Genomic DNA, 14966 nt, shown 5'->3' on the forward strand with positions numbered 1-14966 from the left:
CAGTAAACAGAAAGCAAAAAAAAAAATTTTTTTTTTTAATAAGTGTATTTCTTCTTTTTAGTGGGTCAATGGCTTTTCATGGCGGGCGAGGGGAAGCCTTCCCCATTGACTCCAAATCTACACAAAAGTATTCAAAAAGGTTCCTTTGGTCAAGAAGAAAAGCAGTGGATTAGGAAGGTGTGTGGGGGGGCTCATCCTATTTCTGTACGTTATATAATAGACAGAAATTGATTTTTGATAAGGAAGTAAGCAGCTGCAAATACTGAAGTTCAGCTTTCGTGAGAAATGGTTGCTCTATTTTAGGGTTCTTGCCAGAGCTGAAACAGGTGCTGGCTTTTTCTTCTTTTTTTAATACTCATAACTCACAGGGGTTTAGCTGACTGGAAGGAGGCCCCCACTCAATGGACCTGTGCCCAAATGGGATGTTGTTCAGGCAGCACAATATGCTCTAACCAGCTTGATGCTCTGATACAATTCCCAAAGCCCTTCTCAAATAGTTGGCTGGGTGGACTCCCACCCATATTAAAATTAGAATAGCACCTGCCACACTGAGCATGTGTTAAGTTTCTGAAAATACTAGAGAAGGAAGATGGCAAAAATATTCATACCAATGTCCTTAAAGAGACGGTAGCTCTGGGACATTGCACGGGTGGGGGTGCGGGAAGGGAGTAGAAATCATCAATGACTTTGTTTCTCAAGTCTTTAAATGAATGCAGGACTATGGGAACTCTTTGAACCAAATCGTGGTAAAACATTTGTTTACGCCTCTTTATTTTACAGTTTTCAAGCATTAGCTTAGTTTTGCCAAACTTCTGAGTGCCTTTTACTTATTTTTAAAATACTGTGAAATTTTGCTGAGAACGGAATATAATGCAGAAAGTGCAAAGAGGAAGGTGAAAGTGCTAAGTGGGTTTTCGGAGATAACTGAGGACAATTCGCAGTCCACCTATGCCGCCACAAACTCAAATGCCTGTAGAGTCTGTGGGTCATGTCAAGGAGAGACTTGGCCCAGGGGTAACGAAATGGGGAGTAGGGGACATGAGGCCTGTGTGGTTCCACACAGGAACCACACTTAGTTCCACCAGCTGTACCCATGTGACCACATGGCTCGTGGCCACCAGATCTTCTGAGTGTTCAAGAGAAGCCAGAAATCTGGATGCTGTATAAGATTTCTCAATTTTTAAAACACTGGGGAGGTCTTGGGGCACCTGGGTGGCTCAGTCGGTTGAGCGTCCAACTCTTGGTTTTGGCTCAGGTCATGATGTCAGGATTGTGAGATCAAGCCCCGCATTGGGCTCTGCACTCAGCGGGGAGTCTGCTTGAGATTCTCTTCCCCTCTCTCTCTCATAAATAAATAAATCTTTAAAACACCAAGGAGGTCAAACAAAACACATCTGCCAGCTTATGTAGCCGGGGGCTGCTGATTAGTGACCCCTGCCCTGCACAGCTCTGTTCCTCTGTACCATCTGCTGCTCACCAAGCTCCCCTTGGATTTAATGGAACTTTCTTTCCTTTAACTTTAGAATTACAGCATTTTATTTTGAAGCATAGGTTGATTAAACTCTGAGAGTAAATAGCTTGGACTTTGTACTATCTATCTGATCATTTTGTGCCACGAGGTTCATAGAGAAGCTAATCAAAAGGGACCAGGGGAGAAGGGAGAATGTGGCTGCACTTCTCATCCTAGTGATGATGTTCCAAGACTCTGCATGACTTTGTGTTTTAAAAGTTTTGAGGCTGCTCATTCCACAAGGCATGTAGGTCACACTTGAGAACACAAGTCTCATATCTGCCCATCAGCATTTTTCATCCTCTCTTACTACTCAAGTCAGCTCAGTGAGATTTAGTAGTGGAAGTGTATGGAACAGTTGGACAGAAATATCTTTATTTCTGCTGAATTAGAGAGCTGTGTGGGACTACCATATGGAGAGTCAGCTTAAGAAAGTGAGTAAAGGAAACAGAGGAAACTGTATTTCCAACATAGGAAAATAAGGCCAAGGGGGAGAGCGAGAGTGAGAGCGAGAGCAAAAGAGAGAGCATGTGCAAAAGTCCAGACCTTAATGACATTGACTGGACCCCTGGATCTAGCTATGCCTGAAGCAAATATACCCTCTGACTTTACAGTTAAATGTACTGACTTCCTTCATCACTTAAGCATTTTGAATAGGTTATCTTACCACTTGCAATTAAAAGAGTCCTGATTGGACTTTGTCATTTAATTTAAGCATTTAATAAGCATCTACTATGTTCTAAAGGTTATGCTAGGAAGTGCTGGGGATACAGAGTTGAGCAAGATGATTTCTTTATAAATTAAAATTTTGAAAACTTGACCTTTTATTAGCAATTTGATACATTTGTCTTTCTCTCTTACACACACACACATACACATTCTTCTTTTTTTCAAATTAAACATTTTTTAGAGTAAGATGAAGAGATTAAGACCCTTTATTGCTAATAGATACCTCCTTAGAATTATAACTATTTCTTGTTTTGTTTATTTGCTTTGTTATATTCCACATATGAATGAAATCATATGGTATTTATCTTTCTCTGACTGACTTATTTCACTTAACATAATACCCTCTAGGTTCACCCATGTCACAAATGGTCAGATCTCATCCTTTTTTTTTTTTAAGATTTTATTTATTTATTTATTTGAGAGAGAGAGAATGAGAGAGAGAGAGCACATGAGAGGGGGGAGGATCAGAAGGAGAAGCAGACTCCCAGCTGAGCAGGGAACCCGATGTGGGACTCGATCCCAGGACTCCAGGATCATGACCTGAGCCAAAGGCAGACGCTTAACCAACTGAGCCACCCAGGTGCCCCAGATCTCATCCTTTTTTATGGCTACATAATATTCTTGTGTGTGTGTGTGTGTGCGTGTGTGTGTGTGTGTGTACACCATATCTTCTTCATCCATTCATCTGTTGATGGACACTTAGGTTGCTTCCATATCTTGGCTATTGTAAATAATGATGCAATAAACATGAGGGTTCATATATCTTTTTTTTGCATATATCTTTTTGAATTAGTGTTTTCATTTTCTTTGAGTAAATAGTTGTGGACTTGTTGGATCATATAGTATTTCTATTTTTAATTTTTTGAGGAACCCCTATACCATTTTCCACAGTGGCTGTACCAATTTACATTCCCACCAATAGTGCATGAGTTTCCTTTTTCACCACATCTTCTCCAACACTTATTTCTTCTTTTTTTAAAAAAAATTATCTATTTGAGAGAAAGAGAGAGAGTAGGGGAAAGGACAGAGGGAGAAGGAGAGAGAATCTCAAGCTGACTCCACGCTGAGTGGAGCCCAACATGGGGCTTGATCCCAGGACCCTGGGATCATGACCTGAGCCAAAATCCAGAGTCAGCCTCTTAACCAACTGAGCCACCCAGGCACCCTCTTCTTTGATACTAGCCATTCTGACAGGTGTAAGGTGATATCTCATTATGGTTTTGATTTGCATATCCCTGATGATTAATGATGCTGAGCATCTTTTTAAAAATCTGTTGGCCATCAGTATGTCTTCTTTGGAAAAATGTGTCTTCAGGTTCTTTGCCCATTTTTTAATTGGACTTTTTGGGGGGAGGTGTTGAACTCTATAAGTTCTTTGTATATTTTTGGATATTAACTCCTTATCAGATATATCGCTTGCAAATATCTCCTCCCATTCAGTAGATTGCCTTTTTGTTTTGTTGATGGCTCCTTTCACTATGCAAAAGCTTTTTATTCTGATGTAGTCCCAATGGTTTATTTTTGCTTTTATTTCCCTTGCCTCAGGAGGTATATCTAGCAACATATCTAGAAAAATGTTGCTATAGCTGATGTCAAAGAAACTACTGCCTGTGTTCTCATCTATGATTTTTACAGCTTTAGGTCTCAGATTTAGGTTTCTAATCCACTTTGAGCTTATTTTTGGGTATAGTGTTAGAAAGTGGTCCAGTTTCATTCTTTTGCGTATAGCTGCCCAGTTTTCCCAGCACCATTTATTGAAGAGACTATCTTTTCTGCATTGTATAGTCTTGTCACCTTTGTCATAGATTGACCATATGAGTGTGTTTATTTCTGGACTCTGTTCTGTTGATTTATGTGTCTGTTTTTGTGCCAGTACCATACTGTTTTGATTATTACAGCTTTGTAGTATATCTTGAAATCAGGAATTGTGATACCTCCAGCTTTGCTCTTCTTTCTCAAATTTCTTTTGGCTATTCCGGGTCATTTGTGGTTCCCTAGGACAGTCTGTTGTTATCAAATTCGGGAAAATTAACACTGATGATACAATAAGTATTCGTATCTAAAATACAATTTATATTCAAATTTTGCTGACTGTCTCAATATTGAATACAACAGCACTTTTCTTCACCAATCCAGGATTTAATCCAAGACCACACACACATTCCATTTAGTTCCCATATCTCTTCAGTGTCTTTCAATCTGCAATGGCTTGTCAGCCTTTCATTGTTTTTCATGACATTAACATTTTTAAAGAGTGCTTGCCTATTATTTTATAGACTGTCCCTCACTTTGGTGTGTCTGAGTGCCTTCTGTGACTTCATTATGAAGATGCATTCTTGGCAAGAATATAACATGGTATACATATCTTCCAGTGCATCACAGCAGGGATCACCTCATGTGCCTTCATCCCACTTTGAGTGATGTTAATTTTGATCACTTGGCTACAGTGTTATTTATGGTATTTTGGTAAAGGTACCATTTCTTCTTCTATAATTAATAAGTAATCTTTAAGAAGATGCTTTGAGTCTGTATACCTATTCTGGTCCCGAACAAATTTTTGACCAATAATTTTAGCATCCATTGATGATTCTTGCCAGAATCAATTAATAACATGGTGGTTCAAAATGGTGATTCAAAAAACTCTATTGTTCCTCATGCATTATGCAGTTGACATTTTCCTATAAATAGAAACTTTCTCTTTCCCCCTATTCCTTTATTTATGTCTGTTTGTTTTTAGCAGAAGTATGGACTCAAGGAAACTTTTCCTTTTCTTTTTGAAACAAATTCAAACTTAAAGAAAAGTTGCAGATGTAGAACAAAGAGTTCCCCATCACACAACCATCTGAGGAAAAGTTGATGACATAATGTCCATTACTCCTGAATACTTTAGAATTCTTTTAAACAAGGACATTCTCCTATATAACCACAATACAACCTTTAAAATCAGGAAATTAACATTGATAATTACTATCTAATCTATAGACCCAATTTGTATTTCTTCATTTGTTCCATGAATGTCCTTTGTCACAAAAAGATCCAATCCGGGAATACACATTGCATTTAATTGCTATACCTGTGTATCTTTCCTTGACTTTTATGACTTTAACACTCTCGAAGTTCAGTCATTTTGTAGCCTGTCCCTCAATTTCACTTTGCTTTATGTTTCCTTGTGATGATAGATTCCAAGTTTCGTGTTTTGAGAGGGATATCTCAAAAGTGAGGTTGTGTATCTTCAGTATATCCTATGAGGTAGCATACAATTTCAGTTTGTCCTATCATGATGATGTTACCTTCTATGACTTGATTGAAGTGGTATCTGCTGCAAGGTTTCTGTGCTATAGTTACTTTCTCTCACTTAATACTCAACAAGTATTTTATAGTTATTTTGAGATCATGGAAGTATTCTGTTCCTCATTAAGATTCATGCACTAATTTCAACATTCACTGATATTTCTTGGCTGAATTTATTACCATAATGGTTGCCAAATCGTGATTTTCTAATTCCATTTTTTATCTACATTCACCAATTGATTTTCCACTGTAAGGAGGTTTCCTATCTATCTATCTATCTATCTATCTATCTATCTATCTATCTATCATCCATCCATCCTCTATTTACATCAGTATGGGCTCATGGATTCTTATTTTGTTTCACATGTTACAATCTGCTACCAATGATATTTATTTTATTGCTCAAATTGTCCCTGATTTGAGCATGAAACTCTTGGAAACTTTTGACATGTCCTCATATTCTTTGAACTCTTCTTTACACAACAAGGTAATCATTTTGTGTTTTCCATGGCACAGTGCTAGAATCAGCCATTTTTTCCAAGAAGCTCTGGTTTTCATTAGTGGGAAATGGAATTTAGAAACCAAGATCTGGGCACTTAGTATTCTTATTGCTTCTGGGTTGTGATTGCTTGTAGACCCTTTCAGCCAATATAAATAGTAAATCTGTACCTATGTATTTTTAAATCATGACTTTATAATGATTCCCTAATTCCAGTCCAGCAGCACAGAGTTCTACATGTCCATGCCCCATTTTATATTTACACTTTGTTTTCCAACAGCAAAAGCTCTGATTTCCAAAATCTTCAATATAAGGTTAATCATTTGCTCTATCCTACAATAGTCACGAAATGCTCTGAGAATGCACCCATACTGCTGCCAAGAACAAACTTACTAAGTAAAATTCAAAATGTATTTGCAGTTCTTTTTGTCTTTAGAATATGTTTATATGTTCAGAGTCCTGAATTAGTTTCCCCCATGTGCTTATATTACCCATTTGACATACAGCTCCCAGTATATTTGGTTTTGTTTGTATTCAATTTTAGTTTTTGTGCTAACTTGTTGACTTAATTTTTCGAATATGTAAAAACATTAGCATGGTTCCAAAAGTCAAATAATACTCAAAAGTTTACTCACAGAAGTGACACTATCTCTACTTCCTCTCCCCCACTTTCCCACGTTTCCTTTGTAGGTGACATTATCATTAATACCTGGTTTATCCTTCTTGTGACTCTTTTTGCAAAAATAAGCTGTTGCGTGCATTATTTCTATTTACCTTGTTTCTTACACATATATTATAAATTTGCACCTTGGTTTTGTTTTTGTTTTTGGTTAGCTTTATCTTAGAAATCATACCTTGCAGTATTAAAGAGTTCTTCCTTATTTTTTTTTTAGTAACAGCTTTATTGAGATATAACTCATGTACTATATAGTTCACCCATTTAAAGTATATGATTTAATGGCTTCGGTATATTCACAGAGTTGTTTGACCATCACCACAATCAATTTTAGAACATTTTCATCGCCCTCAAAAGAAACCTCATACCCGTTAGCAGTCACTGACCATTCCCCACAGTTCCACCAATCCTAAGAAACCGCCGATCTATTTTCTGTCTCTCTAGCTTTGCTTATTCTGACCTTTCATGTAAATGGAACGATACAATGTGTAGTCCTTTGTGTCTGGCTTCTCTAACTTATCACAATGTTTTCAGGGTTCATCCATGTTGTGTTATGTATCAGTACTTTGTTTCTTTTTATTGCTTACTTCTCCATTATACAGATATGCCACATTTTGTTCCGCCATTCTTCAGCTGATGGACACTTTAAGTTGTTTCCACTTTTTGGCTATTATGAATAATGCTGCTATGAACATTTATGGACGAGTTTTTGTATGGACAAATGTTTTCAGTTCCCTCGCCTATATGCCTAGGAATGGAATTGCTGGATCTCATGGTAACTCTATGTTTAATTTTTTGAGGAACTGCCAGACAGTTTTCCACAGTGACTGCACCATTTTACAATCCCACCAGTAATATATGAGGGTTTTGATTTCTCCACATTCTTGGCAAAACTTGCTCTTATCTGACTTTTTGACTAGTGGGTGCGAAGTGGTATCTCACTGTGACTTTGGTTTTCATATCCCTGATGCCTGATGGTTCCTTATTGTCTTTGACTGCAGCATGGTGATGTACCGTAGTGAGCAAGGCAATTTCTTGCAGTTTTGTGCCCTCTTGGGAGTTCACTGACCAGGAGGAGAGACAGACTGTTAATTTAATTCTTAAAATACATTGCTAGTACAATTATTTAAGCAAGAACAGGGCACCCCAGAAGTAGAAAAGAGGGAGAAACTCATTCTAACTGGGAAGTGAAAATCCTAAAAGAGGGTGAGGCTGGAAGGATACCGTGGAGGTGGGAGAATAGCCTTTGAAAAGGCAGAGAAGCTTCAAAGAGCTTCACTGATCTTACTACATCACACATAATCTACTTGTGAAAATGAATCTTTTTTTCTTCCTGTACAGCAAATTTTAATTTTTCTTAACAATACACGAGGTCAGTGAAATACTGGCAGGAACTTAGCATTTTATGTGGTCATATTTGTGTGTCAGTAAATAAAGGCATAATGAAACAAAACACTGAATGCATGACATGTCTAAATTATAATTAAATACTTTGCAATCCATGCCAAGTTGTTCCCTTCATGGGTATAAATGCAAAATGATAATCTAGATTTATTTTACTGGCATCAGACCAAAATAAAATGAACTTGGATCACTTTCATTTCCTTAATCATCTTCCAAATTCCCACTAGATAAGTGACACATTGGCTAGCCTGTCTATGGGAAGAAAAGTGGAGTCCTGATTTATTTTAGTTTACCTGTGGCTGGCTTGGCTAAGAGAATACTGCATCCCACCAGGTGGACTCTCTCCTATCTTTCTTCACAAGGGATCTGTCTGGGTGCCAGAACTGGACCATCCAGGGTCGAGTTCATTCTGTCACCATCCGAGGTGCCTCATTGCTACAGGAAGAGATCTGGTACCTCATCTGGTTTCCAAGCCTTGCTCTTTGGACCAGCTGTGGGCATTTGTCCAGTTTATGATGGTCCTCTGCTTGGCTCTACCCAGGGGCTCTGGGGATGGGTGAGGTAAGAGGTAAACAGGAAAGACAGCCATAGTCCCTCTGGACCCTGCTGGCCCTTTTGACCATGATCCGCCCATTTATTCCATTTTCAAATTCTGCTAGGATGATGTCTGCTAATTGCTAATGCTGACGCTGGCCTCAACCAGAAGAACACAGAATCTTTTTGTTTCCTTTGGTTCACCATATCCTGACCTCAAACTTTATAAATGCTTGGACAAGATTGTTCTATTGAAATCCATTTCCAATGGAGGTGACCCCAAAAGACCCCAAAACCAATAGTTAACACGGAGCAAGGGACCAGGACTGCAGGTGTTTGGGGATAGGAAACATAATGCTTAATTTCTCTGTAGTATGTAAATTTTTTCTTTACCAACTACACATATTACCTTCATGAAAAAGAAGACAAAATAAATGCACTGTGAATTCTAGCCTGGAAGCAATTTTTGCCTTCAGATCAGGTTGGCATCAAAACGCCTCTGGATGACTTTTTTCAGAGACCAGCAGCAAGAGTCTTTCCTCTGACTTCTAACGTGTGCCTTTTCTTGTACTGAACTTTAACACCTTCTTTCCGTTTTCTAGAAGATGTCAAAAAAGAAGGAAAATAGATTTAACAAAGGACATCTCCCTGCTAGGAACAGACGTTCATTGTGAGATAATGCAGTGAAGTGGTTAAGAATACTACTGTGTGAGGGGTTAGACCATGAGACAAGGGAGTCCTGACCAGCTACGTGTGGCTCAGCGAGACCTCAAAGAAGAGCATCCTTCACTTGGCTCTTTTTTTTTTAAAAAAATTTTATTTATTTATTTGACAGAGAGACACACAGCGAGAGAGGGAACACAAGCGGGGGGAGTGGGAGAGGGAGAAGCAGGCTTCCCGTGGAGCAGGGAGCCCGATGTGGGGCTTGATCCCAGGACCCTGGGACCATGACCTGAGCCGAAGGCAGATGCTTAATGACTGAGCTACCCAGGCGCCCCTCACTTGGCTCTTTGTGGCTTTGCTTAAAACAATAATAATCCTTAAGAATAAAAATCCTTAAAAATGCCTATTCAGCATTAGGCATTGTGCTAAACTCCTTATTGTCATGATCTTGTGTAATTCTTGAAACATCTCTGTTATTTGGGGACTAATAAACCTGTTGCACAGATAAAGTTTAGGAAGGTGATGTTACTGGCTTAAGGTCGTCTCGCTAGTGATGAAGCTAGGATTCAGACTCAGGTTCATCAGACTCCAGAGCTGGAACCATTAACTATCATGCTATACTGTTCTTTTCGCATAACATACTTTTCAGGTGTGTATTGTAACATTATGAAATGTTCAACAAAACCATTTTGAAAATATTCAGATGTTCAGTTCCTGTGTCAGTGAAGCATTTACTTAAGGTTTTAAAACCTTCACATTTTATGTGCTTTATACATTGCATAAAAGAATGTTATGTTTAAAATTTCACCCCTGGAATTTTGTCTGCATTGTAAGATTGGTACAGTTGTATTTCTGCATTGCCAAATTGAGCTTAGGTAGCTCAACTTGAAGCTATTTGAATTTCCTGTTTTGAATAAGATTTGTTAAATAACTATACATCTATACTCATCTACCTATTAATCATTTGACTTAGTTTTTAGGTTACTCATTTCAAAATATAATGACATTTATAAAATTAAAACTAAGCCATAAGTGTCCAAAACTTATAAATATTACAAGTATAGTTGTTTAGACAGCCAGGATACCAAAATTGTAAGAACTAAAACTATGTATAACACAGTATAATCATGATAAAACATCTGATTTGTTCTCTTGCTATTGCACAGTTTATAATGATGATGTGATGAGGACCTGCACAAAACAGGTGGACCTGAACTTTGTCTGACATTTCATAAAGGGCAGCTCACTGGAGCTATTGGTACATGGTTCCTTGGGTGATTTCTGTGAGTGGTCCTGAACAGTTCCCGAATTTTTTTTTTTTTTTTGAACAGTGCAGAACCTCAACCTCCATAAGTAGTTTATAAGAAGTTCGAATAATTTCTCCATGGTAGAAGCTTCATTCCACATTGTTCACAATTTAACCTCGTGATTCAAATGAACATGTTATGGATCTTAAATACATATAAGATGTTTTTTGTATAGTTTTTAAATGAGTGAGGCACATCTTTATGTTCTAACATGGAAAATGCTCATGTTATAGTGTCTGGACAGAAGTTGCAGAACAGAGTGTATAATATAATTCCATTTTTGTAAAAATCAATCAAACAAATACTACATATATGTAAAAAACAATCACTCTACTACTTAGCACTTAGGGAGGTAGACTGAGGAGTTGAGCCTTCCACTTATATTTTATACATCCATGTTGTTGAATTTCTAAAGTATCATTTTTAAAAGAGTGGGGAAGAAAAAGTATATATATTTTTTAAATAAAAATATTTCAAAGTATGTTCCCCAGGACATTTGAAAGCCATTAGATTCCACAAGTCTTTGCCACCTGGATCCAAACCACAAGGGGGTGCTGTTGGACTTTGGATGAGTCACTTCCCAGGCACCTCAGTTTCTTGCTCTGTAAAATGAAGATAACACTCACCTCTCACCAGGGTGGGGAGCATCGAAAACGTAGCCCTGAAAGTTATTTTATGTGCCTTGGGAGCCTGCATTTAATTTTCCTAAAGCAGAATAGGGGTTGAGGGAAAGAGAACAAAGAATCCTTCTGCTAATCCAAGATATTTATAAAACCAGAACAAAGAATTCAATGCTTGATTTCTTCCTTTGACCTAAGTCTCTTCTCACACTCATTATCAGAGTGCTGGAGTGGAAGGAAGTTTGGAAGTCAGCTGAAAGTCTCCTTAAAGAATCTGATGAAAGTTAGGCACCCGAATCCCAGAAAATTGCAAGAAAGACTGAATTTTGGACATAATTCCTGGGGATTTCCAGGCCCAGATTAAGGACACTTTATTGATTTAGTTCAGTTACTTTATTTTTACCCAGGAGGAAAACACCATCCAGAGAAATCACCACATAGCTGATAGGGAGGGCTCAGCCCCATTTCCTCACTCCTACCACACCCCCCCCTGCCCCCCCATATCTGCAACCAGTAGGAAGGAAGGTGACCAAAGCTTTTGGATACAGTGGATGGTGCCCATGCCAGGGGAAGGGACACTCTCTAGGCTGAGCTTCCATGTTGCATAATTAAATTTAGGTGTGGTCTTTGAAAATTGGTAGCTAGTGGGGCACCTGGGTGGCTCAGTCTGTTAAGCTTCAGACTCTTTTTTTTTTTTTTAAGATTTTATTTATTTATATGAGAGAGAGAGAATGAGAGAGAGCACATGAGAGGGGGGAGGATCAGAGGGAGAAGCAGACTCCCCGTGGAGCAGGGAGCCTGATGCGGGACTCGATCCAGGGACTCCAGCATCATGACCTGAGCCAAAGGCAGTTGCTTAACCGACTGAGCCACCCAGGCGCCCAAGCTTCAGACTCTTGATTTCAACTCAGGTCATGATCTCAGGGTCCTGGGATGGAGTCCTGTCTCGCGCTCCATGCTCAGTGCAGAGTCTGCTTGTCCCTCTTCCTCCCCCTCTGCTCTTCCATGCTCTCATGTACACTCTCTCTCACCCTCTCAAATAAATAAATAAAATCTTTAAAGAAAAGAAAGAAAGAAAGAAGGAAGGAAGGAAAGACAGAAAATCAGTAGCTAGTTAACATTAAGAGTACACAAAGCTAAGTTTCTTGATGGTTCTCATAGGCCTACAAAGTGACCTCATTTAAACCTCACAATGGCTTAGTTGAGACAACAGGACCGGTGTGGATCCCCTCTGCTTTTGCACCCTGTACCCTGCTGCTCTGAACTTGGCTGTTCATGGCTCACAGATTCCACCCTTCTCTCCCCACCCCACTTCCCCAGAACTGCCCTGGGGTGGGAACTACCAATAATGCTATGGTATTTATGCTCCAGAGCACTCCCAGGATCAGGTAGGATGAGACTTTACCTGAAAGCACATCCTTGCCTTTTTCTCTCCCTCGTCTGTTTCTCTCGGCTTTCACAGGCTCTTCCTGAAGAGCACACCCTCGCAAATCACATAAACCCAAATCCCATTCTCAAGCTCTGCTTCTAGGGCATCTGAGCTAAGACAAGTGCGAAGTGTCACTGACATCATTTTGTGGTTTCCAGAGAATAATGACTTGTGTGAGGACAATACATTGGAAAGGTTCTGAACTAATCTCTTTTATAGAATCATACTTGGAACCTCAGAGAGCCTCTAGTTATTTTACAAGAGGACATGTATGAATATATACATATATGTACGTGTGTACTTTATATGTGCTATATATACATTTGCTTATACATCTTTATTCTGATTTTTCCACTTAATGTCATATCACAACTTTTTCTCTTTAGTTCTATCTTTATAAGCATAATTGTAAAAGGATGCTTAAGATCCTAATCTATGACCAACTCACACCAGTCAGAATGGCTAAAATTAATAAGTCAGGGGGCACCTGGGTGGCTCAGTCGTTAAGCGTCTGCCTTCGGCTCAGGTCATGATCCCAGGGTCCTGGGATCGAGCCCCACATCGGGCTCCCTGCTCAGCAGGAAGCCTGCTTCTCCCTCTCCCACTCCTCCTGCTTGTGTTCCCTCTCTCGCTGTGTCTCTCTCTGTCAAATAAATAAATAAAATCTTAAAAAAAAAAATCAGGAAATGACAGATGTTGGCGAGGATGTGGAGAAAGGGGAACCCTCCTACACTGTTGGTGGGAATGCAAGCTGGTGCAGCCACTCTGGAAAACAGTATGGAGGTTCCTCAAAAAGTTGAAAATAGAGCTACCATACGATCCAGCAATTGCACTGCTGGGTATTTACCCCAAAGATACAAATGTAGTGATCTGAAGGGGTACATGCACCCCAATGTTGATAGCAATGTCCACATTAGCCAAACTGTGGAAAGAGCCCAGATGTCCATCGACAGATGAATGGATAAAGAAGATGTGGGTGTATATATATGTATATACACCCACACACAATGGAATATTACTCAGTCATCAGAAAGAATGAAATCTGCCATTTGCAATGACATGAATGGAACTAGAGGGTATTATGCTAAGCGAAATAAGTCAGTCAGAGAAAGCAAGTACCATGATTTCACTCATATGTGGAATTTAAGAAACAAAACAGATGAACATAGGGGAAGGGAAGGAAAAATAAAATAAGATAAAAACAGAGAGGGAGGCAAACCATAAGAGACCCTTAACTATAGGAAACAAACAGGGTTGCTGGAAAGGTGAGGGGTGGGGCGATGGGGCAACTGGGTGATGGGCATTAAGGAGGGTACTTGATGTAATGAGCACTGGGTGTTATATAAGACTGATGAATCACTGACTTCTACCTCTGAAACCAATAATACATTATATGTTAATTAATTAAATTTAAATTAAAAAAAAATCCTAATCTATGGATGTAGCTTTTAAAAAACAATCTAATAGGGCGCCTGGGTGGCTCAGTTGGTTAAGCGACTGCCTTTGGCTCAGGTCATGATCCTGGAGTCCCGGGATCGAGTCCCGCATTGGGCTCCCTGCTCGGCGGGGGATCTGCTTCTCCCTCTGCCCTCTTCCCTCTCGTGCTCTCTGTCTCTCGTTCTCTCTCTGTCAAATAAATAAAATCTTTAAAAAATAAAAAATAAAAAAAAAACAATCTAATAGACTCAAATAGGGGAATAGTTCTTTATATTTTATTATTATAAATTATAAAAAGGATTATCTTTATGTAAAGGTTTTTTTTTCCCTGTGTTCAAATTGTTGTCTTAGGAATAAGTCCTAGAAATGGAATTCCTGGGCCACAGGGTGTGACATGTATTGCAAATTTATTTTCAGAAAGATTTTACAGTTTATATTGCCAAACCATAATGCCATCTGGCAATTTGCACCCTCTTGCCAATATTGAGTATTATTAAAACAAAACAAAACTCTTAAAGAGAAAAGAACTCATTGCTGTGTTAATGTACTTTATTTGTAGAAAAGTTGAAATTTTTTCATATATTTATTAGCCATTTGTGTTTCCTGTTTTGGGAGCTCCCCCCTTCTGTGGGGCCTTAAAAACCAATTTATACACTTTTTTTAAAAATTTTTTTATTGTTATGTTAATCCCCATACATTCCATCATTAGTTTTAGATGTAGTGTTCCATGATTCATTGTTTGTGCATAACACCCAGTGCTCCATGCAGAACGTGCCCTCCTCAATACCCATCACCAGGCTAACCCATCCTCCCACCCCCCTCCCCTCTAGAACCCTCAGTTTGTTTTTCAGAGTCCATCGTCTCTCA

This window comes from Leptonychotes weddellii, chromosome 6 (genome assembly GCF_054177405.1).
Source record: "Leptonychotes weddellii isolate Sample4059 chromosome 6, ASM5417740v2, whole genome shotgun sequence".
Taxonomy (NCBI): domain Eukaryota; kingdom Metazoa; phylum Chordata; class Mammalia; order Carnivora; family Phocidae; genus Leptonychotes; species Leptonychotes weddellii.